Consider the following 14,322-nt stretch of genomic DNA (forward strand, 5'->3'; position numbering starts at 1 on the left):
CTCATAATTTCTCATGGCTTGACAAGAGGCCACTTGGCCCATCGAGATTATGTTGGCTTTCAGAACAATCCCATCAGTCCTATTCCTCCACTTACTTCCCTGCAGCTTATTGCCTCTTGCATCGCCATGAAATCCCTTCAACTCACCTTCCATCCAACCTTCTGTGGGGCAATTTACAGAGTGCAATTTACGTACCGACGGTCACACAGGAATATACCAGAGCACCAGAGAAGTTACATGGTGCACTGAGGTCGGAAACAGAGCCTGGTCCCGGGGGCTGTGAGGCATTATGGCAGAAATAGGCACTGTTGTAGCCTGTTGCTGCAAGGTTTGCCATTTCTCTTGCTCTACCACTATTACCAAGTCTGTTAGTCTATTCTGCTACCCTAAAATATTAATTTCTTTAAAAATACACACCTGTGGGATGTGGACTGTACTGACGATGCAGATGCTAAACATCTGTCACTGATTGCCCCAAACTGACAAAAATCAACCAATATGCTAGTGGAACTCAGCAAGACAAGCTGCACCCAGAGTCAACGATTCAGGCCGAGAACCTTCATCAGAACAACCCACAAGGTATTATGGTCCATTAGCAGCAGTAGAAGTGGGCACTTTCACAACCTGTAGACCATTCTGAGTCCTGGATAAAAGGGTATCAGGGTATATTGATTTCTTATTCCTCTCTATTGATGCTACCTGACCTGAATTCAGTCTCAGATGAGCTGACACATGGAGAAACCTTCATGAACCCACACAGCTCCCGACCACCCTTTGACTTCCGTCTCTGAGGCTGCTGTAAGAGCATCCTTCAAGAGTGTGAACCTACAGCCCAGACAGTTTACCTGGCCAGAATCAGAATCAGGTTTATATTACTGGCCTGTGACGTGAAATTTGTTAACTTAGCAGCAGCACTTCAATGCAATATAGAAGAGAGAAAAACTATTAATAAATAAAATAGAAAATATGTAAATCAATTACTATATATATATATAATATATAGAATAGATTTTAAAATGTGCAAAAAAACCCCAGAAATACTGTATATTAAAAAAAGTGAGGTAGTGTTCACAGGTTCAATGTCCATTTAGGAATCGGATGGCAGAGGGGAAGAAGCTGTTCCTGAATCACTGAGTGTGTGCCTTCAGGCTTCTGTACCTCCTACCTGATGGTAACAGTGAGAAAAGGGCATGCCCTGGGTGCCGGAGGTCCTTAATAATGGATGCTGCCTTTCTGAGACACTGCTCCTTCAAGATGTCCTGGGTACTTTGAAGGCTAGTACCCAAGATGGAGATGACTAGATTTACAACCCTCTGCAGCTTTTTTCAGTCCTGTGCAGTAGCCCCCCATACTAGACAGTGGAACAGCCTGTCAGAATGCTCTCCACAGTACATCTATAGAAGTTTTTGAGTGTATTTGTTGACATGCCAAATCTCTTCAAACTCCTAATGAAGTATAGCCACGCCTTGCCTTCTTTATAACTGCATCTGTTGTTGGGACCAGGTTAGATCCTCAGAGATCTTGACATCCAGGAACTTGAAACTGCTCACTCTCTCCACTTCTGATCCTGTGCCAATGCTGGTTGGAGTGTTTACTGATATCTTTAACTCTCACTTTGCCAGTCTGAGGTATCCACCTGCTTCAAGCAGGCTTCAATTATACCAGTGCCGAAGAAAACTGTGGCAACCTGCCTCAGTGACTATTGTTCAGTGGCATTTACATCCACTGTGACGAAGGTGCTTTGAGACACTTGTGATGAAACATATCAACTCCTGCCAGACGAGCAACTTGGATCTGCTCCAGTTTGCCTGCCATCACAACATGTCAACAGAAGGTGCTATTTCATTGGCTCTTCACTTTGGAACTGCTAGACAGTGAATCAAGATGCTCTTCATTGACTGCAGCTCAGCATTCAACACTATCATCCCTTTGAAACTAATCATTAAACTCCTCGTGCAATGGATACTTGATTTCCTCACTTGTGGACTCCAGCCAAATGTGATTGGCAACAACATCTCTTCCACAATCACCAGCAGCAGAGGTGCACCACAAGGCTATGTGCCTAGACCTCTGCTCTACTCAATTGGCATGTCATCTAAAACTTTGACAAACTTCTATAGATACTGTCCACAGTAGAAAGTATCCTGACTAATGGCATCATGGCCCAGCATGGAAACACCAATGCTCAGCAATGGAAAAGCCTCCAAAAAGTAGTGAATACAGCCCAGTCCATCCCAGGAAAAGTCCTCCCCACCATTGAGCACATCTATAAGGAACCCTGCCACAAGAAAGCAGCATCCATCATCAAGGGCACACACCATCCAGGCCGTGTTCTTTTCTCACTGCTGCCATTGGGAAGGAGGTACTGAAGCCTTGGGTCCTACACCACCAGGTTCAAAAACAGTAATTACCCTCCAACTACCAGGCTCCTGAACCAGCGTGGATAACTCCACTCACCTCAACACTGAACTGATGGACAATCTATGGAATCACTTTCAAGGACTTGACAACTCATGTTCTCAGTATTATTAATTAAATGAATACATACAGTAGATAAATTATCTTTGTTCGCACATTTTGTCTTTTGCACTGTAGTTTTTCATCGCTTCTATTGTATTTCTTTGTTCTGCTGTGAAAGTCTGAAAGAAAATGAATCTCAGGGAAGTATATGGTGACATATATACTTTGATAATAAATTTGCTTTGAACTTTGACCTTTTGAAACTCCTTCAAGTACAGACCCAGAGCCATCAAATGCTCCTCATGTGTTAATCCTTCCATAACTGTGATCACACGATACTCCAAGTGAGGTCTGACCAATGCCGTACAAAACCTCAGTATTGCATCCTTCCTTTTATATTGTACTCCTCTTGAAACGAATGCTAACATTGAATTTTCCTTCCTTACCGCTGACTCACCCTGCAAGTTAACCTTTAGGGGACCCTGCACAATGACTCCCAAATCATTTTGAATCTCTAATTTCTGAATTTGCTCCCCATTGAGAAAATATTGTATGGGTTTATTCATTCTACCAAAGTGCATGACTATACACTTCCATACACGATATTCCATCTGCCACTTCTTTGCCCATTCTCCAAATCTGTCCAAGTTCTTCTGCAGACTCCCTGCTTCCTCAGCCCTACCTGCTCCTCCACCAATCTTTGTATCGTCACAAACTTGGCCACAAAGTCATCATCCAGAACATTAACGTATAACATGAAAAATAGTAGACTCAACACCCACCCCAGTGAAACACAACTAGTCACCAGCAACCAACCAGAAAAGGCCCCTTCTTTGCCTTCTGTCCATGCTAGGGTCTTCCCTGTAAAACCAAGGGCTCATGTTTAGCAGTCTCATGTGTGGCACCTTATCAAAGGCCTTTTGGAAAATCCAAGTAAACAACATCACTGACTCTTCCTTGTCTATCCTGCCTGTTAGTTCCTCAAAGAATTCCAATGGTCTATTTTATCATGATCTTTACAAAGGATGAGGTCTCAGGCTACTTGGAGGCACATGACTGGAGCAGACTCAATGGGCCAAATGGCCTAATCCTGTTCCTATATCCCATGGTCCTAATCTGCATTTAGTTCCTCTCTAATTTAGAGGAGACCACATTGTGAGGAATGAATGCAGTAAACCAAATTGGAAGAGTGGCAAGTTATAAACTGCTTCAGATGGAAGGACCATTTAGGTTATTGGACAATGAGGAGAGATGAAAGAGCAAGTGTAATATCTCAGAAAGTCTAGCCCAGGGAAGTACCCCCACTCTCTCTGTATCTCCTTTCCTCCCTCCCTCACTCACACATGTGGTCTTGTGTAACTTCTTAAGAGGTACTGTCAGGCAGAGAGGGGATCAAAAGGCTGGCAGATATGAGAATATTATGGGATCTGAAAACACAAATCAAATGATCTTTCAAGAATCACTTGATTCTGGCATGGTCCTGGAGGACTGGAAGATTGCAAATGTCACTCCACTCTTTAAGAAGGGAGGAAGGCAAAAGGAAGGAAATTATAGGCCAGTTAGTCGGGAAAGTGTTTGAGTCTATTATTAAGGATGAGGTTTTGGGATACTTGGAGTCAAATGATAAAATAGGTCAAATCAACATGGGTTCTGTAAAGGGAAATCTTGCCTGACAAATCTGTTAGAATTCTTTGAGGAAGTAACAAGCAGGGTGGACAAAGGAGAGGCAATGGGTGTCATTTACTTGGATTTTCAGAAGGCATTTGATAAGGTGCCACACATGAGGCTGCTTAACAAGATAAAATCCTATGGCGTTACAGGAAAGATACTGGCATAGATAGAGGAATGGTTGACAAGTAGGAGGCAGTAAGTGGGAATAAAAGAAGCCTTTTCTGGTTGGCTGCCAGTGACTAGTGGTGTTCCTCAGGGGTCAGTAGTGGGACTGCTACTTTTCACATTGCTTGTCAATGATTTAGATAATGGAATTGATAGTTTTGTGGCAAAGTTTGTGGATGATACAAAGATAGGTGGAGGGGTAGGTAGTGCTGAGGAAGCAATATGATTGCAGCAGGACTTGGACAAATTGGAAGAATGGACAAAAAAGTGGCAGATGGAATACAGTGTTAGGGAATGTACGATAATGCATTTTGGTAAAAGAGACACTAGAGCGCACTATTATCTAAATGGGGAGAAGGTTCAAAATCAGAAGTACAGAGGGACTTAGAAGTTCTTGTGCAAGGTTCCCAGAAGGTTAATTTATAGGTTGAATCCATGATAAAGAAGGCAAATGCAATTTCAAAGGGAATAGAACATAAAAGCGAGGAGATAATGGTGAGCCTTTATAAGACACTAGTTGGGCTGTACTTGGAGTATTGTCAACAGTTCTGGGCCCCATATCTCAGAAAGGACGTATTGCCATTGGAGAGAGTCCACAGAAGATTCACGAGGATGATTCCAAGAATGAAAGGGTTAACATAGAGGAGAAGTTCACAGCTTGGGCCTGTACTCACTGGAATTTAGAAGAATATGAGGGGGATCTCATCGAAACCTATCAAATGTTGAAAGGACTAGATAGGGTGGATGTGGAGAGGATGTTTCCTATGGTGGGGGTATCCAGAACTAGAGCATACAGCCTCAAAATTGAGGGGCAACCCTTTAGAACAGAGGTAAGGAGGAATTTTTTTAGCCAGAGAGTAGTGAATTTGTGAAATACTCTGCCACAGACTGTGGTGGAGGTCAAGCTTGTGGGTATATTTAAGGTGTAAGTTGATCGTTTCCTGATCGGTCAGGGCATCAAAGGATATGGCGAGAAGGCAGGTGTATGGGGTTGAGTGGGATCTGGGATCAGCCATGTTGGAATGGCGGAGGAGACTCAATGGGCTGAATGGCCTAATTCTGCTCCTATGTCTTATGGTCTAAGCCTTTAGGTCTAAGGCCTCACAAAGTGGAAATTTAGGTCCTGTATAACAAGGGATATCCATATAAACCAGCAGCCCCTCTCAAGCATTTTTTAAATTTCTGCATAAGAGGATTATGAGTTGCTCAGTACAAAAAGCACCACAAAATACCCTTGTCAAAGGTAGTTCAGTAATGGTACTTATTGGAAACAGGAACATTGACAGCAGTGGGCAGATGTTGAGAGAATTCTCCCTTAGTTTTGAAATATTTTATTGGTAATCCACCTCTACAAAGTCTCTCTGAGACATTTTCTATCCACCATCACTTCCTTTCTTTCTTAGTCCTTCACTCTCCCTGGATTTGTCTCCAATTCTCTCTTTCTCACACTCTCTCTCTGTATTCTTTCCCCTCACCCCTCTCTTGTTTTTTTTCTCTCTCTCTATCTCTTGCTCTGTCTCTCAATTACTTTCTTTGTCTTGCTCTATCATTCTACCCTCACTGCTTTTTAAACTGCATCTCTCTGTTTCCCAGTCGGAACATCTATCCATATCTATCTATCTATTCCCCCTCCCTCTCTCTCACATATCCTTTCATCATTTTCATTGCCCTTCTTTGAATCTTGCTGCCTCTGCCTGTGTTCTCTCTCCCATCGATTATCTGCTTTCTCAGTATCTTTAAGCAGTTTCACTGCAGGTTGCTTATAGCTGAAGTCTATGAGCTGTTTAACAGGAGAAACACTCAGTGACAAACTGAAACCAACCAAGGTTTCTGCAGTCAGTTCTGTTAATCAATTCCACTGGAGCTCTGAGCTCCTATTCAATTCCTCCCACCTCCCCTCCCCTCCATCCTCCCTCCCACCTCCCCTCCTCTCCATCCTCCTTCCCACCTCCCCCTAACATTCCCTCCACCTCCCCTCCTCTCCATCCTCCCTCCCACCTCCCCTAACATTTCCTCCACTCTCCCTCCCACCTCCCCTCCATCCTCCCTCCCAACTCCCCCAACCTCCCCTCCACAATTACTCTCCTCACCCCTCCAGCCTCCCCTCCACCATTACTCTCACCTCCTTTCCCATCTCTCCTCTCCCATCTCTCCTCTCCTCTCCCTCCCACCTCCCCTCTGTCCTCTCTCCCAACTCCCAGTCCCACCTCTAATCCAGTCTCCCTCCCACCTCTTCTCCCCATTCCTCTGCCTTTCCTCCAACCTCCCTTCCCACCTCCCCTCTGCTCTCCCTCCCACCCCACCCCCTCCCCTTTCACCTCCACTTAGCCCTCCTTGCTCCAAGCTTCCTCCTACCTTCCATCACACTTACCCTCCCACCTGCCACTCAGTAACCCTCCACCTTCCCCTCCCACACCTAAGTCTGCTCCTATGAATTCGCAACCCACAATTAGAACAAGACAATGAAGGCTGGCAGAGAGCAACAGTTTAAACCAGAAGTTGAGGGGAACCAGGAGACAACACCTCTAACCTGGCGCCAGGAGTGGCCTTGTTAGCGGTTGCCGCGGTGAGGAACCAGCGTGTCCCTGTGTGCCTCCATCACACGCTTCATGTTGTTGACGGCTTCATCTATTTCAATTCCCTCGACTCGGCTGCCCACACACGTGTGGGAAGTGTTTGCAGAGCCAAGCTGAGCAGACAGGAGAGTAGTTCTTCAGCAGCACTGTGTGGGTGTTTACAATGATAGGCCTGGTGAAGGAATCGACATGACACAGGCAGCTACACAGCACGGCGTCAGTCAGCCTGCGCTGGGCTCAGGCTTCCTGGCTGCATTGGAGCTGTGCTGTAACACAGTCAAATCCTGAGGACCCTCTTCACACCCTGCCCCCTCCCAAAGGGCTGGACGTTACCAACGGAGAGTAGGACAGGATGTCACTCTGAACCGTGGACAAACCAACACAGGGAAACCCTTCAGGATGCCGCCTGGATCAGAGAACGTGTCTTAGGTTGAGCGACTTAGGGCTTTTCTGTCCGGGGTGAAGGAGGATGAGAGGTGACTTGATAGAGGTATATAAGATAACAAGATAGCGTGGACAGCCAGAGGCCATTCTCCCAGACGGCAATGGCTAACACCAGAGTGAAAGGAGGAAAGTGTAGGGGAGATGTCAGGGGTGGGTGTTTTTACACAGAGGGCAGGAGCTGGAATGCACAGATGGGACAGATGGTTAAGGCTGATACATTATGGATGTTTATGAGCGTCTTGGATAGGCACGAGGATAAAAGAAAATGGAGGGTTATGGGCTGTGTAGGAGGGAGGGGTTAAACTGATCATAGAGTAGATTTTACGAGATTGGCACCACATCGTGGGCCGGAAGACCCATTGTCTGTTGTATTGTTGTATGTTCCTGGTCCTGTCAGGGTGTGGATTGGAGTATCAGCTTCATTACTGCTTGGCTTGTACAGCGCAGAGCCAGACGTCAAATGCTAGGACAAGAGCGAGGAGACATGGTGGTTATCCTACTCATCACTACTGAGTGATGACCACTCATGCAGAGAGGGGAAAGCAGACAGGGTCCCTGTCCTTATCACTGTCCTGTGATCCTTGGGATAGATGGGGAGGGCGGGGAGCAATCTGCGGAGGTTCCAGTTTCCTGATCACAGACCCTGAACCTCTTAATTCATGAGAAGGGAAACAGTTTAAAAGAAACTTTGATGGGTTTATAAACACAAGAGATTCTGCAGGTGATGGAAATCCAACACAAACAAAATATTGGAGGAAGTCTGCAGGTTAGGCAGCATCTATGGGGAGGAATAAAGAGCCAATGTTTTGAGCCGACATCCTTCATCAGGTCACCCTGATGCTGCCTGACCTGCTGAATTCCTCCATCTCTTTGGTTTAACAGTCAGAAAATTAATAAAGTTTAATTGTTATAATTGTTATAAGTAAAGTGGTCATTAACTTAACAGTAATAGTATTTCAAGCCCTTTGTTTGTTGAATGCGTTGATTTAATACGCTGAAGAGCATGATCGGGCTTCTCAGAACTCAGAAGTATATCTGTAGCACAGAAACCCTCGGGTGCACGAAGAAGCATCAGATACAAGGGCTCGAGCTCCTGGTTGTGGACCTGACAGCAGCCAGCTGTAGTCCACACATGAGACTTGATGTTTAGTGGTCAAAACATTTCAGGAAGTGCTCAAGGTAATAAAGGTGGAGGGAAATGTAAAACAGACAGGTCGGTAATTCAGCGGTGTCTGTGGGCATCGTGAGTTCTAGCAACAGCTGGAGTATGGAACACTGTTCCACGTACTCCTCCATTCTGACCAGTCATGGGTTGTGGAGTCCCACAAATTGATAACTAGTTAAACTTTCTCAAGGAGATGCTGAGAACATCCTTTAACTGTTGCTTCCAGAGGTAGTCCTCATCATCTGATTGTCCCAAAGCCATATTTCCACAGCAAACAAATACTTCCACCAAGCTCCAAGATATAACTAAGTCATTGAAATTTCTCTTTACCAAATTTGAGAACTTTAGCAGGAATGCCATCCATTGCCAAGACCTTGACAGATGGTTCATGGCTTTCTTGTCAGTATGGGATAGCAGCAAAGCTAAATTGTGTTGCGGGGTGGAGTCAAGGGCACTCACGTCAATGGCAGGGTCACCACTGAGGAGATTATCAAACCATTTCTACCAACCAGGGAGTGTCAGTGCTGCTGATGTTTAAAATCTGAAGTAAATCAGAAAATGTCAGAAATATTTAGCAAGCTAGGCAGCATTTGGGGAGGCAAAGAGAGGGGGAGAGAGGGAGAGAGAGAGTTGAGGGAGAGGTGGAGAGAAGGAGATAGGGTGAGAGGAAGGGGTGAGGGGGAGGGAGGGGGGTGAAGGTGGGGGAGAGTAATATATATAACACTTCAGGTCAATAGAAGCTGTGAACATGGCAAGTTCCTTACAACCGTAAGTAGGGATTCAACAGACAGCTAAGAAGGGAAGGTTTACTGGCCAGGGTTTCTATCCAGCTGTTATAAGACTATTGAATGACTCCCTTGAATGAGAAGGATTCTTGACCTCACAATCTACCTTGGTATGACCTTGCACTGTATTGTCTACCTGCACTGCACTTTCTCTGTAGCTGTTGTACTTTATTCTGCACTCTGTTATTCTTTGAACATAGAACAGAACCTGTTCTATGGTACTGGGGGCTTGGCAGATGTCAATATAACATTCCAAAGTGAATCACTTCACAGTTCTCCGAATGGAACACCATCTGCTACTTCTCAGCCCAGCTCTGCACCCTATCAATGTCCCATTGTAACTCACAATAACCTTATACACTGACCACAACACCACCAACCTCTGTGTATTCTGCAATGACACCCTGATGCACCTTTACCTTGTTCTACCTCAGTGCTCTGTGTGATGACCTTTTTCTGTATGAACAGTATACAAGACAAGCTTTTCCCTGTATCTCGGTACGAGTGACAATAATAAACCAATTCCAATACCAGTTCGTAGTCTCCATTCTTGCAGATCCAGGAGAAGCAATTTGCATTGATCCTCCACCAATCTCTGCCCACATGGGTGGGTGGGATTTAGGAATGGTGCTTGTTTTGTTGCTTGTTGTATTCTGTGTTGTTCTGCTGAGCACTGTGACTATGCCGGGATGTGTGGTAGCACTTGTGGGCTGCCCCCTGCACATCCTTGTGTTGCGTCGGTTGTGAATGCAAACCAACACATGTCACTGCGTTTCCACATACATGTGATAAATAAATTTGAACCGGCATTGATCAGGAGCAAGGACCGTGACTGACTCCTTCTCTCATCAACCCTGGAGACAGAGATCAAAACCAATAATCCTGGCTGATTACTTTTCTCTTTGGACCAGAGGGAACTGATTAGTGATCAGAAGCAGAAGCCTTGTTCTCTCAAAAAGAAGCAAATAGAGGAGATTCGACCAAAAAGTATTAGTGGAAAAATTGATGAGTGCATGGAATTGTTGAGAAAGCTGACGAGGGCGAATATTTTTCTTCATATGATTTAAGGTATGTGGACATCACTGGAAAGCCCGGCATTTACTACCCGACCTATACATTAAAATTCCAATAACCTGTTTTCAGAAATCCCAATGGTTCCATAAGACGTAAAATGTAGGAGCAGAATTAGAATATTCGGCCCTGCTCTGAGTCTGCTTCGCCATCCCATCATGGCTAATTTATTATCCCTCTCAACCCCATTCTCCTGCATTCTCCCAGTAACCTTTGACACCCTTAACTAATCAAGAACCTATCAATCTCCGCTTTAAATATACCAAGTGATTAGGCCTCCACTAGCCCTATGTGACAATGAATTCCACAGATTCACCACCCTCTGACTAAAGAAATTTCTCCTCATCTCTGTTCTAAAGGGAGTCCTTCTATTCTGACCCTGTGCCCTCCGGTCCTAGACTCCCCCACTATAGGAAACATCCTCTCCAAAGTCCACCCTATCTTCTTTTTTTGCCCATTAGGCCACTGGCGTTTCACACAGCAGTGAAGGTCTGCCACCTCTGGCAGCATTCACGGCGTCTTTCATCGTGTCAGTGGCTTCCTCTTGGTTTACTGTCAATCATACAAGTCCCGGGTGGAGACTCAGGAATACCGTCACACATAGATGCAGAAGGATTCTTCATTGCTGTTTCCATTACAGTTTTGTTTTACCAGTCAGAGTTGTTAGCCCTGAGCTAAACCCCTGAACCTGCAGGATCAGTGGACCACTCTTAGTCCAGCCTCTACCCTTTGACCTGTTTGGCATGGGTGACCCTAGCAAAAGCATAAAGCCCCAACTCCAGCCAGCATAGCTAAGCGGGTTATTGAGGCACGGGTCTCCAAACTCACAAGTTTGTGGTCCTCTTAGAAGCTACTCTAGATAGAAACATGGAAATCCTACAGCACAATACAGGCCCTATGGCCCACAAAGCTGTGCTGAACATGTACTTACTTTAGAAATTACCTAGGGTTACTCAAAGCCCTCTGTTTCTCTAAGCTCTATATTCCTATCCAGGAGTTCCTTAAAAGACCCTATCATATCCGCCTCCACCACCGTCGCCGGCACCCCATTCCATGCACTCACCACTCTCGTGTAAAAAACTTACCCCAACATCTCCTCTAACCTACTTCTAAGCACCGTAAAACTGTGCACTCTTGTGATAGCCATTTCAGCCCTGGGAAAAAGCCTCTGACTATCCACACGATCAATGCCTCTTAACATCTTATACACTTCTATCAGGTCACCTCTCATTCTCCATCACTCCAAGGAGAAAAGGCCAAGTTCACTCAACCTATCCTCATAAGGTATGCTCCCCAATCCAGGCAACATCCTTGTAAATCTCCTCTGCACCCTATCTATAGTTTCCACATCCTTCCTGTAGTGAGGTGACCAGAATTGAGCACAGTACTCCAAGTGGGCTCTGACCAAGGTCCTATATAGCTGCAACATTACCTCTCAGCTCTTGAACTCAGTCCCATGGTTGATGAAGGCCAATACACCCTATGTCTTCTTAATTACACTGTCAACCTGCGCAGCAGCATTGAGTGTCCTATGGACTCAGACCCCAAGATCCCTCTGAACCTCCACATTGCAAAGAGTTTTATCATTAATACTATATTCTGCCATCTTATTTGACCTCCCAAAATGAACCACCTCACACTTATCTGGGTTGAACTCCATCTGCCACTTGTCAGCCCAGTTTTGCATCCTATCAATGTCCCACTATAACCTCTGACAACTCTCCACACTATCCACAACACCCCCGACCTTTGTGTCATCAGCAAATTTACTAACCCATCCCTCCACTTCCTCATCCAGGTCATTTATAAAAATCACGAAGAGAAGGGGTCCCAGAACAGATCCCTGAGGCACACCACTGGTCACCAACCTCCATGCAGAATATGACCTGTCAACAACCACTCTTTGCCTTCTGTGAGCAAGTCAATTCTGGATCCACAAAGCAAGGTCCCCTTGGATCCCATGCCTCCTTACTTTCTCAATAAGCCTTGCATAGGGTACCATATCAAATGCCTTCTGAAATCCATATACACTACATCTACTACTCTACCTTCATAAATGTGTTTAGTCACATCCTCAAAAAATTCAATCAGGCTTGTAAGGCACGACCTACTTTTGACAAAGCCGTGCTGACTATTCCTAATCATATTATGCTTCTCCAAATGTTCATAAATCCTGCCTCTCAGGATCTTCTCCATCAACTTACCAACCACTGATGTAAGACTCATTGGTCTATCTAGGCCTCACAATATTCAATAGGTCTCTATTAGATCTCCTCTCGTTCCTCTAAATTCCATCAAGTATAGGCCCAGAACCATCAAATGCTCCACAAACATTAACCCATTCATTCCTGGGATCATTGTAGTGAACCTCCTCTGACCCTCCCCAATGCCAGCAGGGGTTCAGCAAGTGCCTCACTGGGTTTCAGTTTCCTAGTCTGCCTCTAAGGTCCCTGAGTTCACTGTAACATCAGTATCATAAAACATCAGAAAAAGAAACACATTAAACGTGTGTTCAAGTGTTAATTGGAGTAACGTCCAATAGTCCAGAAAACCACCAAACTGCCGTGGGCGTTGGACTACCGGAGTTTTACTCAATCCGTACTGGAAAGATGATGCAGAGCCACCTTGTTGTCCTGCTGCAGTCCCCAGAAAGGTGGTTCCTTTGGGCTGTTGGAGAGAGAGAGAGCCATGACTTAGATGCAATGATGGCTTCAAGATTATGTCTCCTGTACCACCAGGGGCCCAAGCAGCCTTGACCATTGCTACACAACAATCAAAGACACCACTGAGCCGCCCAGTCTCCCCACCCCTCTGGGCCACACTTTGGTAATTCAGACTCCCAGGCTCTGCTCCTTCTTCCTGTGTACAAACCAAAATTAAAACATGGGAATCTGTTACAGAAAATCATACTGTGCTAGTCTGAGGAAATAGATGAGCTTCTGTACAGCTGCTTTCAGTTGGTAGACTGGACTGTGTTCCAATACACAGTGCTTACCCTCGATGAGTATGTCAGCAGCATCACAGCACGATCAGTAAGTGTGTATAGGACTGTGTACCAGTGAAGTCATTCTGGGTGTTCCCAAACCGGAAACTGTGGTAGAACTGAGAGATCCACTTTCTACGAAAGTCCAGGACTGCTGCGTTCTGATCAGACCTTCATAAGAAATGGAGATTTGAACTCCGTAAAGCTGTTAGGGATGCCTACAGGCAATGTCAGTCTAAAACCGAGCCCTAGACCAACCACCAGTTGTGGCAGGGCTGACATACTATTACAGACAGCATCACTGAAACAGCACATCCATTCCTGTTGAGCTAAATGTGCTCTATGCACATTTTGAACAGAATGAGATTGGAACGTTACCACCGGCAACAACAGCTTCAATGCATTCGAGCAGTCACTGCTACAGACACCAAGTCAGTCTTCCAAAGAGTGAGCCCACGGTAAGCATTTGTCCCTTAGATCCTGAGCAGATCAGCTGGCCGGAGTAAATACAAACATTTTTAACACTACCCTGCTTCATGTGACATTCCACCTGCTTTAAGAAGCCCACTGTCATCCTGGTATCTATGGAAAAAAGGTAGCGTTCCTGAATACTATACAAAGCACATTACCTTATTATGATGTCCACATCATGAAGTGCTTTGAGAGGATGGTTATGGCACTCGTCAGCTCCTGTATCCCAGACAACTTCGACCCACTGCAATTTGCCAACTAGTGAAAAAGGTCCACAGTGGACCTATACACATCTCTGGAGCATTGGCCAGTAAAGAAACCCACATTAGACTTTTTAAAAATTGATTATAGCTCTGTCTTCAGTTCTATCATTCCAACCAAACTCATCACCAAATTCCTAGACGTCGGAGTCAATAACTCCCTTTGCAAGTAGATCTTTGCAAATCCTTAAGTTTGCTGTTGACACACTGTTGTCAGCTGGATCAAAGGTGGTGATGAATCAGCATATAGGAGGGAGACTGAAAATCTGGC

This window comes from Mobula hypostoma, chromosome 2, assembly GCF_963921235.1.
Source record: "Mobula hypostoma chromosome 2, sMobHyp1.1, whole genome shotgun sequence".
NCBI lineage: Eukaryota > Metazoa > Chordata > Chondrichthyes > Myliobatiformes > Myliobatidae > Mobula > Mobula hypostoma.